General features: G+C 46.2%; 1 protein-coding gene across 2 annotated transcripts in view; it reads left to right on the top strand.

Annotated features, from left to right (window-relative positions):
• Positions 1-4,323: 4,323 nt before the first annotated feature.
• Positions 4,324-26,086, top strand: part of gnb1a (guanine nucleotide binding protein (G protein), beta polypeptide 1a) — a 31,783-nt gene continuing 10,020 nt past the window's right edge. Inside the window, exon 1 of one of the 2 annotated variants that reach the window (XM_048240789.1) lies at positions 4,324-4,724. The gene's annotated coding sequence lies outside the window, so the exon portion shown is untranslated. Of the gene's footprint in view, positions 4,725-23,354; positions 23,494-26,086 lie in introns of those variants that run through there. The other variant, XM_048240790.1, reaches the window with a different exon arrangement.

A 26,086-nucleotide genomic window follows, 5' to 3' on the forward strand; every position in this document is an offset into this window, starting at 1 on the left:
AGGCTGGACCATCCTCATCTCATCACGGATCTGAAGACTGGGGGAAAGTTTGGTCCTGTGTGTATGTATAATAGTTTGTGTGTTTGTGTGTGTGTGAACACAGCTTCAATACAGGTAAATTAGCTCTCATGAAATCAATAAGTGCTTGATCATTCTGTTTAACTATGAAGATGAAGTGAAGTGTACCTTAATCACATAACACAGCATCAAACGATATACAAATAGGAATACATACAGTAATTATGCTTCCATGTGCATGTGTCAGACACACATTCACCCATGGCTTTTCCAATGACATTTTAAATCACCTAATGTGACTGTGGGCCGGCACAAGATGTGTCTTATCTCCATAGCAGCTGTCAATCACCCGGCGTGAGCCAATGAGAGCATCAGCAGGGCTCGGAATCCCGGAGTCAGCGTTTATGGCAGATTGGAGCAGATTAGGCTCAATCAGATTACTGTCCCCTCAACCTGTGTGCAAAAGCCAAGGTTATTACAAGCTTAGCCTAATGGAATGGCCGACCCTTTACAAATGTGGAGATGAGAGAGAGGCAGATATGTCTGTTGCCAATTTGTCCTTTTCCCCTGTAATCGGCCTGCCGCTGTGATCTGTGCTAATGCTCCATGATAGTGCTATTTGGGAGTGTGTGTGTGGGAGGGGGGCTGTGCTACGGAGGCCCCACTGGGACAAATCACATCTGTAACTGACCTCACTGTCAGCAAAACAGCAGGTTTGAGTTCTTAAGGGGCTGGTTCAGGGTGAGTGGAGGTTATGGAGTTTGTTCTAACCAGGTGTGTGCACGTTAGAGGAGCAGAGAGGACTCAACTCAGTGTGTTCTGGGCATCTCTGATAAGAGACACTGAAGTTTTTCACTGTAAGTTGGGTGTTCCAACAGGCTAGTTTTATGGCATGTCCAGTGCACACTGGAACACTTCAAAACAGACGACATGACAAAATTGATGGGGGTTCTGCTCTCTTCCTTACTTCTGAGAATTACTTTTGTAGCGTGTCATTTTATAACAATGATTGTATGTGTGTGTGTGGCCTCTTACAGTTATCAGAGCCCTTGGGAGTGTGTCTTGAGAATTCAGTGAAGCTCACCGTGCACCTGTGTCTATGGCAACTAAGTCTCCTGTGCCTCCTGCTCCACCTGAAACAGACTCACCTGAGCAGCTGTGGCCCACAGCCAATTAGATCGTCCCAAACACAGTTACAGAGCTCACCACCACCCAATCAGATCGTCCCAAACACAGTCACAAAGCTCACAACCAGCCAATCAAATCAGCCCAAAGACAGTCACAAGGCTCACAACTATCAAAACAGATCAGCCCAGTCACAACTCACCAGTCAGATCAGCCCAGACAATCACAACCAGCCAATCAGATCAAATAGTCACAAGCTTTGCAACCAGCCAATCAGATCACACAGTCACAATCCGTTGTGGCTGTTGTGTTTGTTAAGTTTGTGGTTGCTGTTTTCTTCATGAGTGCGTCCCTGGTCGGGGGCCCGGAGGGACGCCACCAACAGAGGCAGGAAGCAACAGCAAGGCATGTGTGTGAGCCACAGCCACGGGGGCCCAGTCCCACCGCACAGCCTCACCTCACCGCCGAACAGGGGCCTGCCATGTGTGTGTAACGGATGGTAAAACCTCACTCCGCGACGCCTCAAGAGTGCTGCTGGCATGCGAGTCAGTAGCCTGGGCTATTGGCTCAATTGTTAGCGCGCTCGCCTACCGATCCAAGGTGCTGCTGTTCGCGGGTTCGAGTCCGGGCGCGTGCAGGGCTGAATTGCGCAGGTTCAACACAACGCAGGTTACATGTGTGTGTGCTTCAATCCTCACAGCCACTGGGATCCAGCCTTATCCCAGAGGAGCAGAACAGGTGTCTGGACTATGATGCAGGATTTGGGGGTCAGCGAGTTAACTGTATGTTTCTCCCTGGTTTCTCAGACCTGCTCATAACACAGACATGTACTGTAACTGAAGTGCTCCGTCTGCAGAGTGTAAAATACACTGCTCAAAAAAAATTAAGGGAACACTTACAGTTTTCCACAATTGTTAAAACACATTTTTTGAAACCTTCCACCCTTTTCTCCATTCTCAAACTACATTCACAGAATGTCTGACAATTCTAGCAAAATAAAACACTCGCCTCAAAAGTTTTACTTGTGCTCAGAACCAAACAGTGTCAGAGTACCAATCCAGTGTATGATTGAAGTGTTCCCTTAATTTTTTTGAGCAGTTTTAGAAGAATGCTCTAATTTAGCGAAGGTAGGCACCACTATCATATCTGGTGTAGCCAGTTCCATTGATAGTGGAAGCTAAATGTTGCAGCAGACGCTCTGTGAAGGGAACCAGTGTAGCCTCTCTGTAATGCTTGAAATAATGCCCAGAGGTACACTGCTGTGTAACGTCTCCCGAGCATACCTGGGCCTTTTGTATTTAGATATAATTTTTTTGGTTCATTTATCATGGTCTGATTTTAATGTTATGTCATGTTTTCTTCTTTACTTCCTCCTACATTTTACTTCCTCCTTTTCAGTGTTTTTAATCTCATATTCCTTTATATACAGCATATGCTTATTTTTGTTTATCCTGAGAGCACTTTGGTCCACCTACACTCATTGTGAAATATGATGAAGTGACTTGTGGAGTTTCTTGTGTTTATGTTTTCCCTGACAACTGTTGGTTTGGTGAGGTGTTTTGGGAGAGAGATGGTGTTTGGGTGATGCTGTTAGTTTGGTGACGTGTTTTTGGCGAGATCTGTTTGGTCAACACTGTTGGTTTGGTGAGGTGTTTTGGGCGACAGTTGATGTTTGGTTGATGCTGTTGGTTTAATGAGGTATTTTGGGGCGAGACCTGATGAGACCCCCATGCAGGGCTGCTTGTGTTCCAGGTCTCTAAGAAACAGAGCCCCCTATGGAGACCCCGCCCCCTCCCATGGGCTCTTCCTTACAGCTTTGGGAAGGATAATTGGCCACCATGTGCAGAAGACTCTGTCCCATCGGTAAATACACACACTCATGCATAGACAAACACACACACAACCACAAACACACAGTTCACCACACTCAAGCACACATATATCCAACATATCATGTGCACAGACCAGAACTGGAGTCAAGACAAGTCCAAGATCAGGACTGTTGAGACCAAGTCAAGACCGAGTCCAACAGAGGATCGAGTCCAAGCCAAGACCGAGTCCAAAATGAGAGAAACAGAATCAAGCTATGTAGGCTACAACATAGTGATGTTAGAAACACTGTATCTACTTGTACTTCTTTTCACATTATTATATCATATTATAGCATTTTCACTTAACAGTCACTAAAAAGGTTTCAAAAACATTCAATAGGTTAATGAGTGGCCAATGTAAATGCCCAGTCAGATGGATTTTAAACAAATGAAACATTTATTTTCTGAACATGGTCAATTAATCAATGGTTTTGTTTTATTTGTTTATTTTGTTTTTTAAGAATACATATATTTTTAAGCCCACTGGACTCGGTCAAGACCAACTAATGTTTGGCGAGACCAAAGTCCAAGACAAATCTGAGACCATAAAAAAACATTGAGTCCAAGATTCAGACACATACACACATTCACACCCTCTCTCTCTCTCTCTCTCTCTCTCACACACACACACACACACTCTGTTGTGCTCTGAGAAGGGCAGTTGTCTATAGTCCTTATGGGGAACATCATGCAGTCACACTTCTCTATCATTTGTTGCCTATACTCACAACATCACTTTTCATAAGTTAAATGTTCATATTGAGGTTGAATGGGGATTAGGTCTGGGTATGTGTGATGGCTCTGTTAGCAGCACACTCGTTAGCATCACGTATGGAGTGGATCTGGGCACTGCTGACAGGTCAAACAAGGCGCCTGATGAAACAGATCACCTTGCTGACCTTGCACCTTGCAGATATTTCTCATGCATGCACGTCATGCATGTGAGAATGGCTTCCCCCTCTCCCTGTCGAAATATGATCTGTGCACCCTACAATTGACATTTAGCCAAAGCAAAATGACTGAGAGTTTAGGGATAGGCCAACTTCTGCTGGATGAAGTTGTCAAATTAAGGAGTAAAACCACTTTACAAAGGCGCAGCGCATTCTACAAAAATAACGCTGATTAAAAAAACGGAAATCTAGTGCGTTTGACATGTAGGCCATCAGTGATTTTACGTTTCCCTTGTATTTGATCTGTTGTGTGCGTTCCTCACTAGATCAAGAATGCCGACAATTGGTAAGATTTGGGTTTGCGCCGCCGAGCCTGGCTGTACGTGGTGACGCAGCCAAAGCGTGGGGTTTCCCAGTGCTGAGAGCAGGGTTACCGCGCCCATCTGTGCTCTCTGATGGCCGGAGGAAGCGACTGACAGAGCTGAGAGAAAGAAAGCCTAGGAGAACGACAGAGTGGGAAAGATAAGAAGGCAAATCACTTTGAAAGGGGCTGGATAAGACTGCTCGTCGGAGATACAATCCCGGAGGACTCTGTTGTCTTCCTATTTTCGCAAATTTGTGTTTTGCTGCGGTGAACCCTGCCCTATTCCTACGCCTGCCGGTGCGTTCCCATTTGGCGTATCGAAAGCAGGGTTCGGGGAGTGCCGCTCCTCGATAGCTTGTTGGCTAAATCTCTGAGCTGGTTGGAGAGAAGGAGATTCGAGCTTCGCTGTTTCCAGTCAATGCGATATAAACAACGGATACCCACGACTGAGAACGGGTAAGACGCGTGGGGCTGCAAGGGTGGAGAAGTTTTCCAAGACAAAAATGTGTGGCCATAGCAAGCGCAATTTGCAGAACGGGGTTGAATGGTCTGACTGACTTCTGTGTTTGTAGCTAACGATAGGTGGTGTATTGCGACGGGAGTGGGGGTGGGGGGTGTTAGCCAAGATAGCTAAACAACCCGATGGCTAATTGGCTACTAAATTTCTCAGTACAATATCATTTGGTGCGACCAGTCATGTTTTATAGACATTTCATACAAACATCTTCCATGTAATGAAAGGAGAAAACGCAAAGTAAAGAAAGCATTATTTGCTAGTAAATGTTCCACCTCTGTAATATAAAAACACGCATATCTGGCTATGCGTTAGCGAGCTAGCTGCTATCAAGGCTTTGATTTGTGTTGCATAATATCAGCAGTATAATGTAGCAGTGGTCAAGGAAATATTGTAGTGAATGTGTTTTAGCACTTTCTAGAGATTTCAGGTACAGTGCACTCAAACTTGATCAAAATGGATGGATGTCGACCATTTGATAGTCCTTGGTTATTCTACATGGAAAGGAACTGGCAAGCTAGCTGCAGCTACTCCGCCAACCAGCTACTTCCTTTTATCTGTGGAATGATATTTAACTGCGCGTTATGTTCATAATGGGTGCAAGGTATTAGGGAAGTCATGTGAAACTATGATGTTGCTATTTGGGTGCAATAATGAAATGGTAGATCGGAATGTGAATATGTGATATCAAAAATAATCGAAAATGGCCACTTCATCGGCGAAGGAGACAGCCAACTACCACCACCCCCACTTTTTCATGTTCCATCCTGCCTACGCTAACGCTACCTAGCGTCAGTCGGTTAGCCAGTGTTTCCTTCTGGGCGTGTGTCAGTGGACATAAGCTACGGAGTTACTAACCAGCGTCCATGCCATATCATCGAAAAGATGTGCTTATTATAAATCTTAGTTTTACCACTATATATCACGATTCATCAATCGTTAAACAACATAACGTGTTGTTGGTTCTACAGTCAAGTCGGATCAACCAGAAAGCTAATTAACAGACAGCTAGCGTTGCTGTGTATCAGATGGATACTCTGAGACAGATCAATATGCCATGTCTCTTCCGTTTATCACCCCTGTTAGCCTCCATCTTGCTAATTTACCAGTGTGTTTGCCAGTTTGATCCCACATATCGGTTTCTATGACGGCAGTGCGGATGTGCGCTCTGGTAACACCCCTGAGAATCCAGGCGAAATACTCAGGCTGAATTGCCTCCGAAACGGCCCTGCTGTGGAGACGCCTAGGCAACCTGTGCCTCCGTTTGACAGTATCTCAGTTTTCAGCCTTTTCATGGCGTTTAACGTTAGCTTGCCAGTAAGATGATAGCAGTGTAACTTATGGCGCGCACGGATGTGTGTTTGTCTCTGTGTGACTTCATGCTAAATGCTCCGGGTAGCTTTGACTGGATCCTAATGAGATCGCCTGCGTTTAATGGTCTGCAAAGCGACGTAATTGGATTTTTGGCCAATCTGTTTAACTGGGATCACATTATTTACGTCCGATCACTAATTCAAAGTATCTTGGTGTTAGTGTCACAGCCCGGCCCTGCAGTCTAACAGTAATCAGACACACTTCGCGCAGTAACGTCAGGGAGAAATGAGGAAGCAGACGAATTCAGCTCGCAATGTGAACCGAAACAGGGAAAATCAAATGCTCAGACGGGGGATTTTTTTCGTTGATCAGCAGGAAAAGACAGTCCGGCCTAGCATGTGTGTCATGTAATGTTAGCCACCAGTTGTATCCTGCTGGGCGGATCACTTTCAGAGGCACCAGTGTTACATTGGGTTGTATTTAACGTGGATGTCACTTTCGGTGCGCTCGCAGGTTTGGAGATTTTGGGTGCGTTTAGAGATGGCAGCGGACGGTGAGCCCCACGCTCACCAATCGGAGATCCCGAGATTTCCAAACCCACCATTGCCTGAAAATGAGACACCTCTTGTATCTGTGCATTTCGCTGCGCCGGGATCTTGTCTGTTGTTGTTTATTGACCACAACTTCGCACGATAGCGCGCTCCACGGTTTCTGCAATTAGCAGAAGCTCACAAAGATGAATTCATCCTGCGAGCTCCCCCCCTCCCCACCCCCAGGATGAATGGGTTTCTGTATTCTACGGCCCGAGCAGCTGCAGCCAACAAGATGGCGTTCGCTGCCTGCTCGCCGAGCTCCTGTTTATTTATTTATTTTTCCCCACACCGCTTCGGCTGTGACTGGGCAGAACACAGCTCCTCTCCTCTCTAAGGCTTTGGGAGACATGAAACGCGCGGTAATCGACGACTGGTCAACCAGATTAGGTTGTAATAGTTTTTCTACTAGTTGGAAAAATAATCCGGTTAATCTGACTGCTTCCCACTGGTGTGGTCAGTATGGCGAGCCTGTTCGAGCTGATGTTTGAGTCACTAGGATGAATCTGGGATGGCCTGTCTATGTGTTCAAGCCAGCTGATGTTAAAGTCACTAGGATGAATGTGGGATGGCCTGCCTATCTGATTGCGGGAGACTGCTCACCTTAAACCTGGTATATTCAAGTCCTCAAAGAAAAGATGGTCACCACAAAACATGCTATAAGGATGCCATGGTTCCTGGTATAGGTTACATGCTGTTCCTGGTATAGGGTACATGCTATAAGAATATCATGGTACATTATGTAGGTGATGTGCTATAAGAATACCAAGGTACCTGGTACAGGTAAGATGAATGACATGTTGTCACACACAACACACAAGATGTCTCACACACACACACACCCTGGGTTTCAACTCACACTTGACACACAAGATTTCACACACACACTGGCTATCATCTACCATAGTCTGGAGGGAAGATAAACATCCAGCGGTTCATGAGTCTTACTCAGAGCTGGACGTAAAGTGGTGTGTGTGTGTGTGTGTGGCGCTAACCACACTGGACTGATGCCTCTTGGGGCTTGTGGTAGCTGGTCCATATGCTACCTCTCCCATGAGCAACTTGCATGTTCAGGCTTGATGGCCCTGGTTTACGTGTGTGTGTTGGATTTATGGTGGCCTGTGTTGGGTTGAAGGTTGCTTCACCTCTCCGGGGTAAAAGCGCAGTTGTGCTACCCCCAACTACCCCATTCTTCCTGTGTGTGTGTGTGTGTGTGTGTGCTGGTGTTGCATTCTGCATTTGTAGCTAGCAGTGTGTAGAAGTCTGTACGTCTCTATGAGGATCACACACACACACACACACACACACACACTGTAAGCAGGTCTGTGTGAGCCAGTCAGGGCTGACTCCTCTGAGGACAGCCTGAGTGAGATGTGAGTGAGCAGGTCTCTCTATGGGCCCAGCTGAGAGTGATTACTCTGATCCCAGCTCAGCCAAGGGCTGCGCTGTTCTGTGTGGACGCGCCTCTGCGGACCCCGAGTCTGAGAGTGATTACTCTGATCTCAGGTCAGTGTGCCACCTCCCAGTCACAGATCTGGCAGGGAGGCGTGTGATGCTTGAGGGCTCTGTGCGGTCCAGCACGGCCCGAGAGGGATCTGGGGGCCTGAGTCTGAATCTGGGCCTGAGTCTGGGCCTGAGTCTGAATCTGGGCCTGAGTCTGGGCCTGAGTCTGAATCTGGGCCTGGATCTGAGCCAAGAGTTGTGAGCTCATCTGTGTTCATGTAAGGACTGTTTTCCAAACGCAGTTGCACACTCAAGGATCGCACCTGAGGATTGCGCCCGAGTCCTCCAGAGGTATAGCAGTCAGGTCATGCTCACCTGAACACCAGGGGCACAGCTCAAGTCATGTCAAGTCAAGTCATTTATTTATATAGCACATTTAAAAACAACAGGGGTTGAGCCAAAGTGCTGAACAAAGAAAAGGTTGCTAATAAGTCATAACAATAAGACCATACGTCTACACAAAGGCCATACATCTACACAAACTAAGTGTGATTATTTGTGGCAAGACAATATTAGTAGCAGCGTCAAGAAAATAGAAAAGATAAATAAAAATAAATAAGAAAAATAAAACAAGACCAAAAACATCTGTAATATTACATTCTGTAATAAAAGCAAGTAAAAAAGCTCACCTGAACACCAGGGGCACAGCTCACCTGAAACCCTAAACACTAAAGCAGGTGCTGTAGATGCTGTTTATTACTGTTACAGCATCTTCTCCCAAAGTAAATAACTGTACGTATGTAATAAAGCGATGACGGGTGTGTGGGGCGGAGTGGAGGCCACCTGTCTCCAGCTGTATCGCCCCGGCAGCTCACCACATCCAGGACAGGGCCATAAGCCAGAAGGACCAACTTAAAAAGAGGAAGAAGAGCATCCTCCTCCCAGACATTGTGTGGTTTTCTACCGTAAGTAGATGCACTTTGTGTTGATGGCATTTAACTGGGCAAGCTCACACCCATCAGTGTAATGTGAAAAGGACCCTGCTGAGGGTGGGGGGGTTCGGACCTGTGACACACACCTAGTCGGAGTGATCTCAGAATAAGCTGTGTGTCACTGATCTCAGGTCAGTGTGTTGTGAAGGAGGAGGCAGTGTGTGTTGTGCTCAGTTTACTTACTTGTAGATGCTGTCCTGACTGTATCTCGTAAACGGGGTGCTTTAGGGGATGTGAAATAAACTGGCCTGAGTGTGTGTGAGAGAGATCCCAGCGCCGTGAGGCTTTAGTGGTCCAGACGGGGCAGCATATGATGGAGCAGAATTAGCCCAGCTTTGCTGTGGCTCCACACTGCACTATGCTTATTTCCCATCGCCGGATTTCATCCCACGCCACCCCCTCCCGCCCTACCAACAGCCCGCCCGCCCGGGAATAGGATTAAAATCTGGCGCTGTGCGGACGTACAAGAGCTTTTAGGATTACAGGCCACCACCAGTGATGCTGCTGATTTGTGCTTCAGGATTCTGATGCTGCTAATTTGTGCTGATTTGTGCTTCAGGATTCTGATGCTGCTAATTTGTGCTGATTTGTGCTTCAGGATTCTGATGCTGCTGATTTGTGCTTCAGGATTCTGATGCTGCTAATTTGTGCTGATTTGTGCTTCAGGATTCTGATGATGCTGATTTGTGCTTAAAGACCTGGCTGCTGATTTTTGAGACGTGGCTGTGAGGTGTGCGTTAGCCGTCTGTTGCCCAGCTTGGAGAACAACCTGCCAACATCATTGGTGTGTGTAGGGACAATCGGGGCAATCAGGAGCCACCAAGGGGCAGTTATCACTGCTGGAAGGCAAATCTTTAACTTTCAACGTTTGATGAAGGCCCCTTTTAACCAAAATATCTCTCAACACAGTGTCAACACACACTCAACACCATCTCTCTCTCTCTCTCTCTCTCACTCACTCCTCTCACTCTTACACACACACACACTAGGGCCACAACACACTTGGGTGTGTTTTCTTTGTGGGTTTGCTGTGCTGTTTTATGAGTGAGTGGCGTGTGTGTGTCAACCAGCTGTTGAGTTTTGAACTGGGTGGGCATTGGGATTGAGTGTGATTGTGAGACGAAGCTGGTTGGTGAAGGATTGAGCTGGCTCTGAGCTGTTGTTGTGACTGTGCTGGGAGGATTTGGCTACTGTGTGTGTGTGTGTGTGAGAGGAGCTCAAGTGCAGACAGCTAGTAAGGTTGACCTAAGCCCTACCAGCTGCAGAGCTCCCTCTCACCTTTTCTGTATACACACACACACACTTTGTCATACTCTCACCCCTCAACACATTTACACCACGCAAACACACAGACACAGCTACTGGACAGGACTGGACACACACACACTCCTCTTCACCCCCCCCCCCCCCTCTCACACACACTCACACACACACCCTGCCCCTCTCTCTGGTTATTTTTAGTCGTAGGTGCATGTGACTTTCCTCTCCTCACCCATGTCTGTCTTTTCTCTCCTATTTATCCTGCTATGCCTCTTCCTTTGCTCTCTCTCTCTCCTCTCTTCTTGCTCTCTCTCTCTCCCTCTTCTTGCTCTCTCTCTCTCTCTCTCTCTCCTCTCTCATCTCTCTTCTTGCTCTCCCTCCTCTCTCTCTCTCTCTCTCTCTCTCTCTCTCTCTCTCTCATCTCTCTTCTTGCTCTCTCTCTCTCTCTCATCTCTCTTCATGCTCTCTCTCCTCTCTCTCTCCTCCTCTCTCTTCTTGCTCTCTCTTTGTCCCTCTCTGTCTTCTCTCTCCCTCCTCTCTTCTTGCTCTCTCTCCCTCTATCACTGTCCTTCTCTTGCTCCACTGTATGTGTGCTATTGTGCAGCTGAGTAGGCCGGGACACATGAGCTGGCATCAGTGTGCTTGTTTCTGTAGCACTGCTACTGTTACTCACATTCGCATGCCGAGATGCTACTGCTTTGGGTATTCAAAGTAGCCTGCTTCCAGTTGGCCTCAGTATTTGACTGATAACAGTTCAGGTGAGCACTATTCAAACCCACTGGCGTCTGGTTCTGCCTGAACATTTCCATGTGGTGTGTGTGTGTGCTACGCCCTCCAGGTGCCCCACACACATACACACACAACACAAGTGTGTATGTGTAGAATGTGACTTGGCCAGTATTCCCAGTTCCTTAGATTGAGAGATCGTGCCAGGAAGAGACGCAGTCTTTATCTGAAACATTCCCTCCGCCATGTCATTCAAACATTCCTTCTGGTGCAGCATATGTGTGTCTGTGTGAGCGACACTAAATAAACCTTTCTTATTGTGGTGTGTGTGTGTGTGTAACATGGTGTAGCTAACACATCTTTCTATCGGGTGAAGTGTGTGTTACCATGTGGGTTGTGTGTGTGTGTGTGTGTGTGTGTGTGTGTGTGTCTACAGGCTGTCTAACCAGAGTCATGCTTTTGGCTGGGGGCTTTTGGTCTCCTGCAGCAGACGCAGACAGTGTGAAGGAAACACTAGCGCTTTGTGATGACACAACTGTATGCTTTAATTCATGAGGTGTGTGTGTGTGTGGGACCTTAAAAAACCTGTTTTCATACTGCAGCGACTGGCTGTGTGTGTGTGGAAAACATCAGGGCTATCTTAGCACAGCTTTGACATTTGCTGTGTGTGTGCATGTGTTGGGCGATGGAGCACCTGCATGTGAGTGTTCCTGTGGAACTGGTCTGTCTGGCATGTTGGAGAAATGGAGTGTGTGTGTGTGTGTGTGTGTGTGTGTGGCTTTTGCGGTGGTTGTTTGGGGTGCGTGTGTCTGTGTGTGAGAGAGAGGGGGGGGGGATTTGGTAAGTGTATCTCGTCAGTCAGGAGGGTCTACGTATAGTGTGTGTGTGTGTGTGTGTGTGTGTACACATGTACGTGCTTAGTTGCAGCCAGTTGTGACTGTTTCCATGCAGACCATTTTAAAGTGGGCGTGTCTAATGAAAGACACACCTGTAATGAGGTGTGATGTAAACAAAGATGGTTATGCAAACACAGACACACACACACAAACACACACTTCAATATCAGTTTTCTTTTAGATCGTAAAATTAATTTATATTCCTTTATAACATACACTTCACACACACTTCAACACATACTCTTACACACATTCACAGGTAAACATACACACACATACCAGCTATAGTAAGAGCTATTTGAAATTCAGTTTAGATCTAAATTCACATGTAACACACACAGACCAGGGTCAGCCCAAAGGCTTGTGGGAGATGTAGTGTTTTCTGGTGTAGGTCCGAGAGATCCGCCTCCTCTTCCTGTATCCAGGTCACTTCCTGTCAGCCCACCAGGATCTCCTGACTGTTGTCTTCCACAGATGCATGTCACGCTGTGTGTGTGTGTGTGTGTGTGTTCATCTAGGAAGAATTTCAAACATGACTGGCTGAAATCTGTCATTGGCTGTTATGTCCACTGACTTATCAGGGGAACTGAACGCTACCTTCACCTGTCCGAGACCTACACACACAGTGTCTGCCCCATAGAGGAGAAGCATTTGGTGATCTGTGATTCCACTGAAGAGGAAATGCCCATGAATGCAAATACTTCCCATCTGAGCAGTCATTGTGTCTGTAAGGGAAGCTTTCCTCACACCACACGCACACACTAGGGCTGTTTTGAAACCGAAATCGCGACATTCATATCAACGATACTGTGTCGGGTGTGAAAAGGCAGAATCGCAACACACCTTTCTAAGTGTTTCACGCAGTGCTTTGCATCTTACGCGGCCGCAAAAGCAACCCACATCTCCGCCTTTACTTATCGGTAGCCTACGTTGTCCAAAAACAAACAAATAAATAAATAATAATTTCATACCTCTCCTTGCTTTCATTGTAGACTATGTGTGCAACTTTACCAAACAGTATAGAAGTAAACCCCCTCTCCTTGCCCCGCTCTCTCTCGCTCCCTCCCTCTCCCTCCCTCTCTTGCTCAATGAACACGCGCGACTTAAATAAAACATTCACAATCGTGAAAGCAAGGCAGCATAGAAGACGACTAGCTAAATTACTATTAAATCCGCTTAGCATCATTAGCATGCTGCACATATTTGTTTAAAACTCTTGCATTGAAGTTGACTGATCATCTCAATACCAACGTTTCCCAAAAGGGTCTGTCCCAAGGAGAACAAGTATTACCTTGAAACTTAAACACACATGGGAAAACTGAACAGTCCAATCAGTAGACTACGATAGGCTAAGCTAGCCAACTATGCTACTTTGTTTACAATATTTCCAGGCTTCAACCAGACAGCTGAATTAAAGAGGTAGAGTTGTAATAAAAAATAGCAGGCCTAGGCTATAGGCTAATCTGCATAAAGTGTACTGTCATAAATATGTCATTCAGAAACATATTTTTATATCAGGATATAAAATAATAGATATATTATATTGTAATCCTCTGGTGTTCTAAGGGAGGCTATTAAAATGTTATTTAATAAAATGTCTAGCCCCCTCCCAAAAAAAAAAAAAAGAAAAATCGAGATTCGTATCGAACCGTGGGTCAAAAATCGTGATGCACCAACCTCACGATTTGGTTTGTATCGTTACAGCCCTAGCACACACACTCACTAATTTAGCAGAGCAGCTTTGGGGATTTGGTGTTGCTGTCCGCCACAAGCATGGGGGGGGGGGTGCAAAGAGGTACATATCAACACATGATGCTCAGGAGGGGTGCGTGTGCGTGTGTGTGTGTGTGTGTGTGTGTGTGTGTGTGTGTGTGTGTGTGTGTCTTTTTTCTCTACCGCCATCATCTCTTTCTATGTGTGATGACATGTCCCACCACTATCTTTTCTCCACCGCCATCATCTCTTTTCTATGTGTGTGTGGTGAGCCCATACAACCCTAAGGTTGTGTGTGTATCTATATCTATCTATCTATGCGCGTACAGCCCTAAGGGTGGATATGTGTGTGTGTGTGTGTGCGTGTGCGCGCGCGCTATAGCCACGAGTGGTCCTCATTCTATGTATGTCTATGTCTGTTGTATGTCTACGTATGTCTGTTGCACTCATTCATGAGAATTGCTGTTTGGATGTGGAGTGTAGAAACACACACACAAACACACACAAACATTAGTGATGAACAGTGATGTGTGTGTGTGTGTGTGTGTGTGTGTGTGTGAGAGCGAGATGGCAGACTGGCAGTTGAATTAGGTCATGTGCTTTTGTCGTCAGAACGCACAGCTAGAGTGTTCTAGAGTCATCCCCTAGGGTGTATGAGGAAGCATTAGCTGTGGGAGGGGGTTGTAGATGCAGGGGGTAATTGTGGATGGAGGGGGTTGCAGATGCAGGGGGTAATTGTGGATGGAGGGGTAAGATGGAGGGGGTAATTGTGGATGGTGGTGGGTTTGCCAATGGAGGTGGGTTTGCCAATGGAGGGGTAATTGTGGATTGAGGGGTATTTTTGGATAGAGGGGCAATTGTGGATGGAGGGGTATTTGTGCAGGGGCATGATGGGGTGTTTGTGACTGCGACAGCAGTGGACACATCCTCCAGCTGTAATGTCATAACACTGCCCAACCAATCAGAAAAGCCAGAATATCCAACTTATCCAATTAGAACGCGGCGAGCACCCTGCCCGTCCAATCAAAGCAGAAAAACCTGCTTATCCAAATCTCTGCTACAAAGCTGTGTCTCCATCCCCAAGTAAAAGAGAAATATTACAGGCATAGTAGAAATTGGGGCTTTTAAAAGACAGCCACTTTGTGTGTGTGTGTTTGCGTGTGCGTGCGCATCAGAGCTTCTTTTCCTGTGGCTATTTCTGACCTTCTTGTGTTTCTGTGTCTACATGCATGGCTTCCCTCCAGCACTTAGGCCTCGGAGATGCAACACACACACACTCTAAAATATGCCCAGTCAAAGAAATGGCCTGCCCTAGACAGGCAACCACTTTTGTGTGTGTGTGTTTGTGTGTGTGTTTTGAGGTATTGAGCTGAGTACATTGCTTTTAAATATTGCATACCCCTCCCCTCTGTTTTTCTCTTTTCTCTGGGTCACAAGCTGGGGCCGATGGGTACGCTGGAGTAGGGGGTGGGTTTGGGGGTCAGCACTAAGAGCTATCCCAGCTTCAGGGCTCAAGAACAGGCCTATACCCCACCTCCCACCCCGCCACACACACACACACACACACACACAAAAGCTCACCTCCAGGATACACACCACAAAAAGACTAAAAGAAAGGGCAGGAGAAAGGAGGAGATGAATGAGAGGAGTGAGAGAGAGATGGTGGAAGAGGGAAAGAGAGAAAGATAAAGCAAGAAAGCACTCTCTCTAGCTGGGATTTGTGCTTAAGGGTAGCTGTTAAATAGACCTCAAGATTCCTCGAATATTTAGCCTTCTCTCTCTCGCTTTCTCTCTACACTCTTTGTTTTCTGAACTGAGATCAGCAGCCGGGTACATGACGAGAGAGCCTGTGTGTGTGAGTATGAGTGTGAGTGTATGCCCATTTATGAGTGTAAGTGTGTCCGTTTGTGTTGAAGGGAGTACGTGGCGTGCCTATCTGTGAAAGTTTGTTTGTCCGTCCATTAGGGATATGCATCTCTCCCTTTAAGATGATCTAATATCTAGATGCATGAGCTACGATACGTTTCAGAGACATACATTATAATACAGAACCATTTGGTGTGATGTGATGTGATGTGATGGGGCCTAAGGTGCAATGCATTTCTTAACATTTTTTGTAACTATTTTTTTTTTTATCTTCCATTCTAAATCGGGCAATTCTAAAATCATCAAATAATGATCAAAAAGATAGAAGGGACTTTAAGTGTTTGTATTACATTATATGATGAAAATAATGAAGACACATGTAGCCTGCTTTCAGCAGTACATGTTATTGTGTGTGCACAACACAAATTCACAGAAGACTGGATTGAAAGACTGAACAAACATTTTGAACTTTAGTGCCTCCATACATTAATTTGAACTTTAGTGCCTTTAGCATAGTGCCTCCAATCAAAATAAGTAGGCCTATTAATAGACATCTATGCATTTGTGTCACCTTTCTACTCAGTTGCTGGGCAAAAGCCAATAAAAAATCGTTTCAAATTGGGTGGCATAGCCGCAACCTCTGCTATGTTTGTCTGCTATGCCCCAATTAATGCACAAATAGGCTGACACCAGACATAATTTCACTGCATTTCTTACTTCCAGTAACTATATGCATGTGACAATAAACTTCCTTGTATGTTTGCAAGCCCTACATTTCCAGTGGCAGGATGACCGGGCAGTCTTGATTCATACATTTCATAAATAAGTAAACACACGTTGTGAGAAGCCAATTTGTCACATCTTCAATGACGTGTAGGCAATATTACCCTGTGTCCTCCTCTCTAGTTAACTTTCAGCCCTGCACCGGAGCAAGTGGGAGATCCCGCACAGTTTGAGAGGCTGAGCCAAGTTACCACCGGTGTGATGGGAATGTTGGAAATTGAACATTCTAAAGAATATCTGGGTTCATTGTTCATGGAATTTTAGAACCTTACATTCTTGCGGAACAGAATCTTCTGTTAGAATGTTCAAAACTCCCCTGCTAAAGGGTTGAATGTAACTGTACGTACACACCGCCAAAGATCAGAAAGTCCAAAGATTCAGAAAGTCATTCATTTTCAATGGAAGCTGGCTTCTCTCAGCTCAAGTCAGCTGCGGTGTGTACGTACAGTTAAGGGCCTATCACATTACACACAGCATGCACTATGAAATGCATTATAGTCGATGGCTTGTGCACGCAAGACCTGGCCTGCCGCTGCGTTGAGCAAAGTGCAGCGTCACGAGGCATTTTGCCGCTTTGCCGCTCTTGCGCGTGCCGCGGTCAAAGTTCGATCAGTTTGGACGTTCAGTCATTCACCAGTCATTGGTATTTTGCGCTCACCCCAGCGGCAAGCACAACAAAAATCTTTGGGACGTTACCTCAACCAAGAGCAACCTAGCGGCGAGCGCAGTGCATACCGTGTACAATGTGATGGCCCCTTAAGGAGCTAGGTTAGAGGCTAGTGGAATATAGACTGACAGAATATACTTCTTCCAAAACACTGCAATGCACATGTTTACTTTACACACACGTTGCGAGTCCATCCTTGTTGAGCAAGTCAGTGTCTCTGTTTCACTCTATACTGCAACCAGTGTGCTACCATTTTAGTAAACTTTGATGCTAGAAGAGCCCCCTGTGGCTGTTTCCTGTAACACAACTGTAACACAACATGCTTAATCCCAGTCAGTCCTGTATGTGATGTACTGTAAAGTAAACTAACAGTGATTTACAGCTGGAAAATACGTTTTAAAGCACTGCAGTTGTCTATATTTTAAGTCCTCGTGGTCGGTGTTGTTGCACTGGGCCTAGAGGTCTGCGCGGGACAGACTCTTCAGTCCCGCTCCCGCAACATTCTGTCCTGCTCCCGCAATAATGTGCCATTTTTAGTCCCGCTCCCGCCCGCATCTAAGCTTATAACATAAGGTCCCCCCGCCCTCATCTGTAACATTAGGTCCCGCCCAGTCCGCATCTGTAACATTAGGTCCCGCCCCCGCCTGCATCTGTAACATTAGGTCCCGCCCCCGCTTGCATTTGTAACATTAGGTCCCGCGAAAGCCCACAGGATATGCAGGAGGGATATTCAGTTTTACCTTCTGTCTCACGAAAGGAGCACTTGACACACACAACTGGAAAAGACTGACAGATGTCTGATTTAAAGTTTCTTGATCCTGAATGTAGGCTACTGTAACACAGCTATACTAGCTGGCATCCGTTCTTTAGAAAGGCACGAACATCTGAAGCAGCCTAGTGTCCTCTTCCTCTGTCATGCTTTCGATTTCGAGTTTCAACAACAGAGCAGCAGGAAAGAATTAAACCCACGTAGGCCTAAACGACAGTTAGGGTGCTTAAACCCCGTTTATTAATGCTGCCTAACACAATATCCTCCTCCATGTTATTTTATGCAAAAACTTAAGTTGGGGAGTGCAGTGAATCATCTGATTCTCCCGCACCCGCAAACGCACCTCTCTCATCCCGCACGCTTCCGCATGGAGCTTTCAAAACATGTCCCGCGCTGCATTATTTTTCGTCGCAACCCGCGGCACTCCTGAGGGAGTGCAGACTTCTACTCTGGGCTTAGAGGTGCCCATAGAGGACAGAGACTTTCAGATCCTTCCGGATCCTTCTAGAGCTTTCCGGTGTTCCATTCTGCATTCCAACCTTCTCGTTCTGTCACTGTCGTCACGTGTATGACGTGTGGGACATGTCTGTGTGTGTGTGTGTGTGTGTTTAGTGTATTGGGGACTTTGAGAGAATAAGTATGTTCTATATGTGTATCAGTGAGTGAGTCAGTAAGTCAGGGTAGAGGTGGGCCAGGTGTCAGTAAAACGAAGTGTGTGTGTGTGTGAGTGAGAGAGGTGGGGCAGGTTTCAGGAGGATGCTCTCTTTCCACTTCCTGTTTTCTCTTGCAACACTCCAACAACACACACACACTGCAGCACACAGCCATGTCTTCCTCACGCACGCGCGCGCAGACACACATGCGCGGGCTGACACACACACACACACACACACACACAGAGACGTATATTGCTGCCTGCCGCCATCACACTTCACACGTTTCCTGAGGTGTGCACGCACACAAACATGCTCAGTCACACACACACACTAAGTGCGGATTCATGCCGTGTGTGTGTGTCTCAGGAAGGGGGCTGGAGGTGGGTCTGCTCAGGCAGGAAGGAGTTAAACCCCCATGGCTTTAAGGAGGGGACTACATTATTTAACACCCCCAACACACACACACAAAACCAGGCCAGCATGTTTAATAGATGGCACGGTGTGGGACCAAGCAGCATCAGGGTGAATTTATCACATTGCGTACACACACACGCGCACCTCAGGACTGTTCTGGAGAAGAGCCTCTCTTCTCTCAGCGCTGTGTGTGTGTGTGTGTTTGGTGAGGGATAGGAGTAAGGCTTAAGCGCATGAGGCTGGTTTAAGTAGCTGTTGTCATGGTTACTGAGTTTGCAGCATGTGGGGCAATGTGAAGACCACGCCCCTGTCAGAGAATGGGCGTGGTCAAAGGCACTAATTTTCTCGAGCTCTCTCTCTGCCTCTCCATTTCTCTCTCTCAATTCAATATGTTTTATTACCATGCCCATTCAAAAAGAGACAGTGTTGCCAAAGCACAGTACATATTTGTAAGACATTAGAACATAAAATTATATAACATAAGTGTGATTTTTGAAACTCTCTGCCCTTCATTTCTCTCTCTCTCTCTCTCCTTTTCTCTCTCTTCTCCTCTGCTCTCCACGCATTCATAGGCTTGAATGATCCTTTTCAGAGCTGTGTGTGAGTGTGTATGTGCGTTGGAGTGTGTGAGAGAGAGAGAGAGAGTATGTGTGTGTGAGGTGAGTGAGAGAGAGAGAGATCCATTGGAGCAGGTACAGCACATGAATAATGAATATTCAAAGCTTTTAAAGCCAGACTAGGAGCAAAATCAGAGGCTCTAGCAACCAACAGTACGGATGTGCATCCACACACACACACCCTCCTACACACCACAGCCTCTCAGCCACAGTGTGTGTGTGTGTGTGTGTTGGTATAATGGCTGATGCTTTTATCTCAAACTGCCCTCCTCCCAGGATGTAGGCCACTTTCAGACACACACACACACACACAACACACACATACTTATTCAGAGGGGAAGTGAAACCCAGTCACTCAATGGGATAGCCTTTTGTTTGAGTGGTTGTGTGTGTGTGTCGGAGAATGAGGTGATTGAGCCTATGGGCTGTGCTTTCCTTTTACCGTGTGTGTGTTTTAATCTATGGGCTGTGCTCTCCCTCTACCTCGTTTGTGTGTTTGTATGGGCTGTGCTGTCCCTCTACCGTGTGTGTGTGTGTGTGTGTTGAGTCAAAACTATGGGCTGTGCTCTTCCTCTACTGTGTGTGTGTGTGTGTGTGTGTGTGTGTGTGTGTGTGTGTCGAGTCGAGACTTTGGGCTGTGCTCTCCCTCCTCTCTCCTCCCCTGCACCCTGCCACCTCCTCTCTAAAAATAACTGCGTATAAATGCAGCCCTCGCTCACACACACACTCACACACTCTCTCCTTCCCCTCAGCGCACCCTCACACTCTCGCTCTCTCCCACATAGAGATACACACAGAGACATTCACATTCAAGCACATGCACACACACACACACACACACACACACACACACACACTTGCTCTTCCTCACACACTCTTAACGCAGCTCAGCCTCACTTCTCCACTGTCCATCTCTTTACACTCTTCTCTGATGCATAAACTCACTTCAAATCAGACACACGCTTGCTCTTATGAGGTCTTCAGATTATATATGCTCTGTACAAAACCATAGACACTCACTACAAACTCATTCTCTGTTAAGGAAATATGTTTCCATGGTGGCTATTCACAGGAAAGTTTGACCTGACATGGGCTCCAGTGGTGTTTCAGTTTTTTAACTAACGTTGTCTAATCTTGAAAATGTTTTGGGACTTGCAAATTTTGATCTTCAGTTCCTTGAACAAATGTTCTTTGTACTTGTTGATTTCCTGTTAAAGTTGGTCCGTGGTAGACTTCTACATTTGTAGCCCTGACTGTTCTGCCCACAGCTTGAAGCAGAACCGTACTGGTGAGGTTACTAACATTCATTAGAACCGTACTGGTTGAGGTTACTAACATGCATTAGAACCGGATTGGCTGAGGTTACTAACCTGCATTAGAACAGTTCTGGCTGAGGTGATGAACATGCATTAGAACGGTTCTGGATGAGGATATTAAAAACGTATTATGACAAGGGACTGGATTAGTATTGGTCTGGTGTGTGTTTAATAGCGTGCATTAGAACTGTCATGGTAGGGCATTGACATACTTCTGAAGATGGCACACCCCTGTGCAGGGGGCGTGGTCAGTTTAGAACCCTCATCTGTGATTGGCAGAGGTGGGATCTCCTCCCACCCAATGGAAAGATTGGATATGGAAAGTAGAATTTGATTTGATCAGGAGGTAAGTATTTGATTTGGTCAAGTCAAATATAGACACAGCTACAGCTAGCTGTCTAGATAACTGATAAATTATTGAGTTACACAGATATCCCCTCTGTAATTGATGAGCCTGGCTCTCTCTGTCTGTGTGTGTGTGTGTGTGTGTTTGTGTGTGTGTGTGTCCACCCTCCTGAATGTAGGTGGGGGATTATAATAGCTGATGGGTCTGGTGACGATGGAGGGTGTACGCTAACTGAGGAGGCTTAATGGGGTTATGAGCACTAGCTAGATAACTCAGGTGCTCAGGTGGAGGTGATGGGCATACACCAGCAGTGCCAGTGGTACTGTGATGGGCATGGACCAGCAGCGTGGCATCAGTGCAAATGGTACTGTGGCAGTGGCCCCCTCAGGGTGATGGATAGTAGGCCCTGACTTGGTTCTAGACTGGGCAGCAGGCACTGAGCTGGTTCGAGATGATTGGTACCAAGATGGTTCCTAGATATCTGGTACAGAGCTGGCTCTAGAGAATGGGGTTCTGAGCTGGTTCTAGTTGCCTGGTTCTGAGCTGGTTCTAGGTGATCGGGGGCAGGGCTCAAAATGAATAATGTCCCGGGGACCATAAAAAATGCTTCCAGGACACAATAGAATGATGTCTGGGACAACTCTGGGACAGTAGAAAAAATGGCAAAGCAAATTTCAAAATAGATACTTTTTTCCTAAACTGTTCACATGGGAATCTAAACCTTCTTTCTCGTCTGAATAAAATAAATAATACAAAATTTGACCTGGCGTAATGGGCAGCTGGCAAAAGCAGCATTAGCCAGCTGATCTGTAAAGAAGCAGTTTTGTACACGCAGCCTTAGCCTACAACACTGTTTACGGCTCTTCGAATCACTGTAGGCTACAATGTCATTTTTGGTACAAATACAGTATAAGATACTCAAATGGGATGGGTGCTTGCGTTTCCTTAGGAATCCGCCGTCTTGGTTTTGTATGAATAGTAAGTGACACATAGGCTGACACAAAAATAGGGCACGGGCGGTAGGCCTAATGGGTCATTTTCCGATATTCCTAGGTTAACTTACCTAACTAGCAGGAAGGTAGGCTAGGAAATGGCATTTGTTTACATGACATTGTGAAAATTTTTGACTGATAGTGTAGGCCTAAGGTTACACTGGTGTTCTAAAAAAACGAGATGACAGTCCTCTGACTAAAACGTTGCGTGTTTCTCTGTCAGTGACAGACAAAACGTCACCAATACCATGCTGAGCTAAATAGCCTACTGCAACTGCGATTTGACAAAACGATAGTGTTGCAAAGTAGCCTATAACTATGAAAACAGTTCTTTAAGTTAGTATTTGACATTTTGCTGTGGCAGTTCTAAGCTATAGGCTATTCTTGAGAAAATAAACGAATACCGGAGAGCTGCCTCTCTGACAGCTTCGTGGTAATTTCTCACGCTACTTATTGTTTTCACTGAGATCTGTGGCCATGACATCACACCAAACTGACATTGAAATTAAAGACACATAAAAATAGATTATTGACGTAATATTTTACAACCCTGTCCGTCAAAAGACGGACAATGAGAACGTCTAGTGCAACCTCAAAAAAGAATCATAAGCGCAACCTCTGAAAATGAGTGTTGTATGAAACAGCAGATGATTAATGTTAATAAAATGGTGTTTAATAAATTAAGTGTTCAGAACTTACATGGTGGACCAGAATGAGTTAATTAAGTGATGCAAGTTACTGATTAGTATGCTGTTTATTATGTAGAATGGGAAAAAACAAGAACTTGAATTTGGGACACTGGTGGTTATGTCCGGGACAGTGCCAAGTAGAATTCGGGACAGCTGCGGGACACTGAGAAAAAAAAAGTTAATTTGGAGCCCTGGATGGGGGACTAAGCTGGTGCTAGATGACTGGTAGTGGGCTGGTTCTAGGGAATGGGATAGCATGTACTGAACAGGTATTGAGTCACATCTATGAAACCGATCACGGCTCACTTTCTCATCAGTTAACCTAGCTTACAGCCGGTGTCTCTCGCTCACTCACTCGCACACACACACACTCACACACACACACACACACACACACACACACACACACACACACTTATGTGTGTGTGACCCCAGCATTAGGCTTCTTAAGATCCATGACACATTTCCACGCCCAGGTGCCCCCCTACCAGCCAATGGGTGCGCGGCAGGTTAGGGCCAAACAGGTAATGCGTCTGTGTAGCCAGGTCTTCAGCTCCCTCTCAGACTCACACACACACCCTCACACACACTCTCACTCTCGCTCTCACTCTCACACACAGCAGCTCACACCTCACGACTGCCGGGGTCACTGCAGGAGGCAGGTAAGCGACTGGACACCTGGACCGGGAGCAGAAGAGGGAGTGTGTGTATGTTTGAGTGTCTACTTCTTGACCTGTTGTAGTGGAGGTGTGTGTGTGTGTGTGTGTGTGTGTGTGTGGGGGGGGGTCCTTGGGTGTATGCTGAATGTGGGGAACAGGTGGGATGAGTGTGAGCAGGCCTGCAGGCATAGTGTGGTTGGATGTGCTCTGCCCTCGTTGAGTCTGGACTGGAGAACATAGGCAGACACGGATGACTGTTCTAAGGTGAGGTACTGAGGTACTTCATGAGGAACTGCTGATGGTCTCCGCATTCTTGCTGAACTTAGGCTGGTGAGGATGAGAAAAGAGAGAGAGAGAGAGAGAGAGAGAGAGACCCAGAGACCCAGAGAGAGAGAGACCAAGAGAGAGAGCGCGCACAAGAAAGGGCAAGGAAGAGAGAAGTAAGGAGGGAATGGAATGGGTTTTCAGTCAATGTGCAGAAAGAGTCAGTGTGTGGTGACTAGGTTCAGTAGTGATGGTGAAAGTGAGAGTGATCTTGAGTATGTGTTTGTGTGTGTGTGTGTGTGTTTGTGGGGGGGGTGTGTGTAAGCTGAGCAGGATGAGGATTGGGGTCATGGAGAGCTGCTTCTTTAGACCATCAGCAGGTTGGGTCTTAACTGGATTGTCGTGGTCCAGCTGAATCAACTGTGTCCCTGGATTATGCCAATGACATTGGAGAGAGTCTCAGCCTGACCCAGGACGTGTGTGTGTGTGTGTCTGTGTGCATGTCCATTCATTCTTGTCCTTCATTCTTGTCCTTCATTCTTGTCCTTCCATCTATTCTATGTCTGGCCTCTGGCATGAAAAGCGGACATCACTGTGTGTGTGTGTGAGGGAGAGAGAGCGGCGAGGGCATTGTATTTTGGACGTGTGTGTGTGTGACGAGGTACTGAGATACTTGATGCTCAGGAAGTGTGTGTGTGTGTGCGTGTGTGCGTGTGTGCGTGTGTGTGTGTGTGTGTGTGTGTTTGTGTGTGAGGGAGAGAGAGCGGCGAGGGCATTGTATTTTGGACGTGTGTGTGTGTGACGAGGTACTGAGATACTTGATGCTCAGGAAGTGTGTGTGTGTGCGTGTGTGTGTGTGTGTGTGTGTGTGTGTGAGAGGTGGGGTGGATGGTAAGGGTGCAAATTGTAGGAGACGGCACCCAGAATATGTGATTTAAACACACTGCATTGGATTGGAGAGCAGAAAAGGTGGGGGGTGGGGGGTGAGGGAGATGAGTAGGAGGGAGATGGAGAGAGAGAGGTGTGATTTTCAGCACTAGGCTAACTCGCAGCAGAATCCTGTTGCTTAGTAACAGCTTCTGGTTGGCATGGACACCAGTGGATTTCTTTTCTGAAGGGAACAGGCCGTTGCTGCTGCCTGTTCTATTGTCGCTACGGTTATGCTCACGAGGGGTGTGTGTGTGTGTGTGTGTGTGTGTGTGTGTGTGTGTCTCTGTGTGTGTGATGTGTGCTGATCTGAGAGTATTTTTCTGATTTTGCTGCTCCACACCTGCCGTTGTTTAGTGGAGTCAAGGTCCAGCAGAAGTGCTGTCCTGTCTGGAGTCTCAGGAGATCCAGTGATCTATTTATAGATCTGTTGGTTCCCATAACCTCTCTGAGTGTCCAGCTAGCCTACCTACAGATCCACACGCTTTGGAGAGAGTCACTTAATGCTTCAAAATATAAACATTTTGACAGTTTGGGTGATTTCCATAGTGTGGGGTCACCTCCTGTTCATTTTCTTCCTTGGCTGAAAGGACCATTTAAATGCTTTGGGGAACTTCAAAGTCTGAAGTCGAGCTAAAGCTGATTTGATAACAAGGCAAAATCTACTTGATATTTTAATACCATGAGATGGACCCCAAGCACAAGCATCGGTGGGTCAGCACACCATGCTCTCGTACATTGTGTGTTCATGTGCAAATCACTTGGCTCATTCTGTGACTTTGCCCGTCATGTAAATGAAGGCCCCTCATATTAGTTTTCTTCCTCGTCTAAGAGAGGACCTCTGACTCAGACGACCCCAAAGCCGTTCAGTTCATTATCCCGGCCTCAGTTTTCCAAAGCCGCCTTAGCGCCACGTCATTCCTATGTATTACTTTAAGCTCAACCTTCACATTTAGAGGTATTTCCTGAAACGTCTTTAGCTAAGGATACCTTTTGTGAGGGATATTTCCATAAGATTGGTCAGGAGGACTCTCAGCTATACCTTAACACAGTTTTCTGATAAAAAAAAAAACATTTTTTTAAGAGCTTAGAAATATTGTGTTAGGAAGGTTGGGGAAACTACTTAGAGGTGGTTTGGGAAACACTTTAAAAAGTGAACAACTTTGGTAAGGTTTTGCCTTTCCAGTCTAAAACATTGAGACATCCTATTATTGGGAAACCAGGTTGTCTCCCAGCACGTTAGCAATAGAATTATATTGTTTGTTTTTTTTTTTACCAAGAACCGGAATTTCTTCTATGTATGAACATAGAGATTGCATTTTTTTCTCTAAAACTAGCGCGCTAACTTGCTAAAAGTAGAACAATGTGCCTTTCTGTCCCCACCACCTGCAGCATGGTTGGCACA

The sequence above is a fragment of the Alosa alosa genome, chromosome 4 (genome assembly GCF_017589495.1).
Source record: "Alosa alosa isolate M-15738 ecotype Scorff River chromosome 4, AALO_Geno_1.1, whole genome shotgun sequence".
Taxonomy (NCBI): domain Eukaryota; kingdom Metazoa; phylum Chordata; class Actinopteri; order Clupeiformes; family Clupeidae; genus Alosa; species Alosa alosa.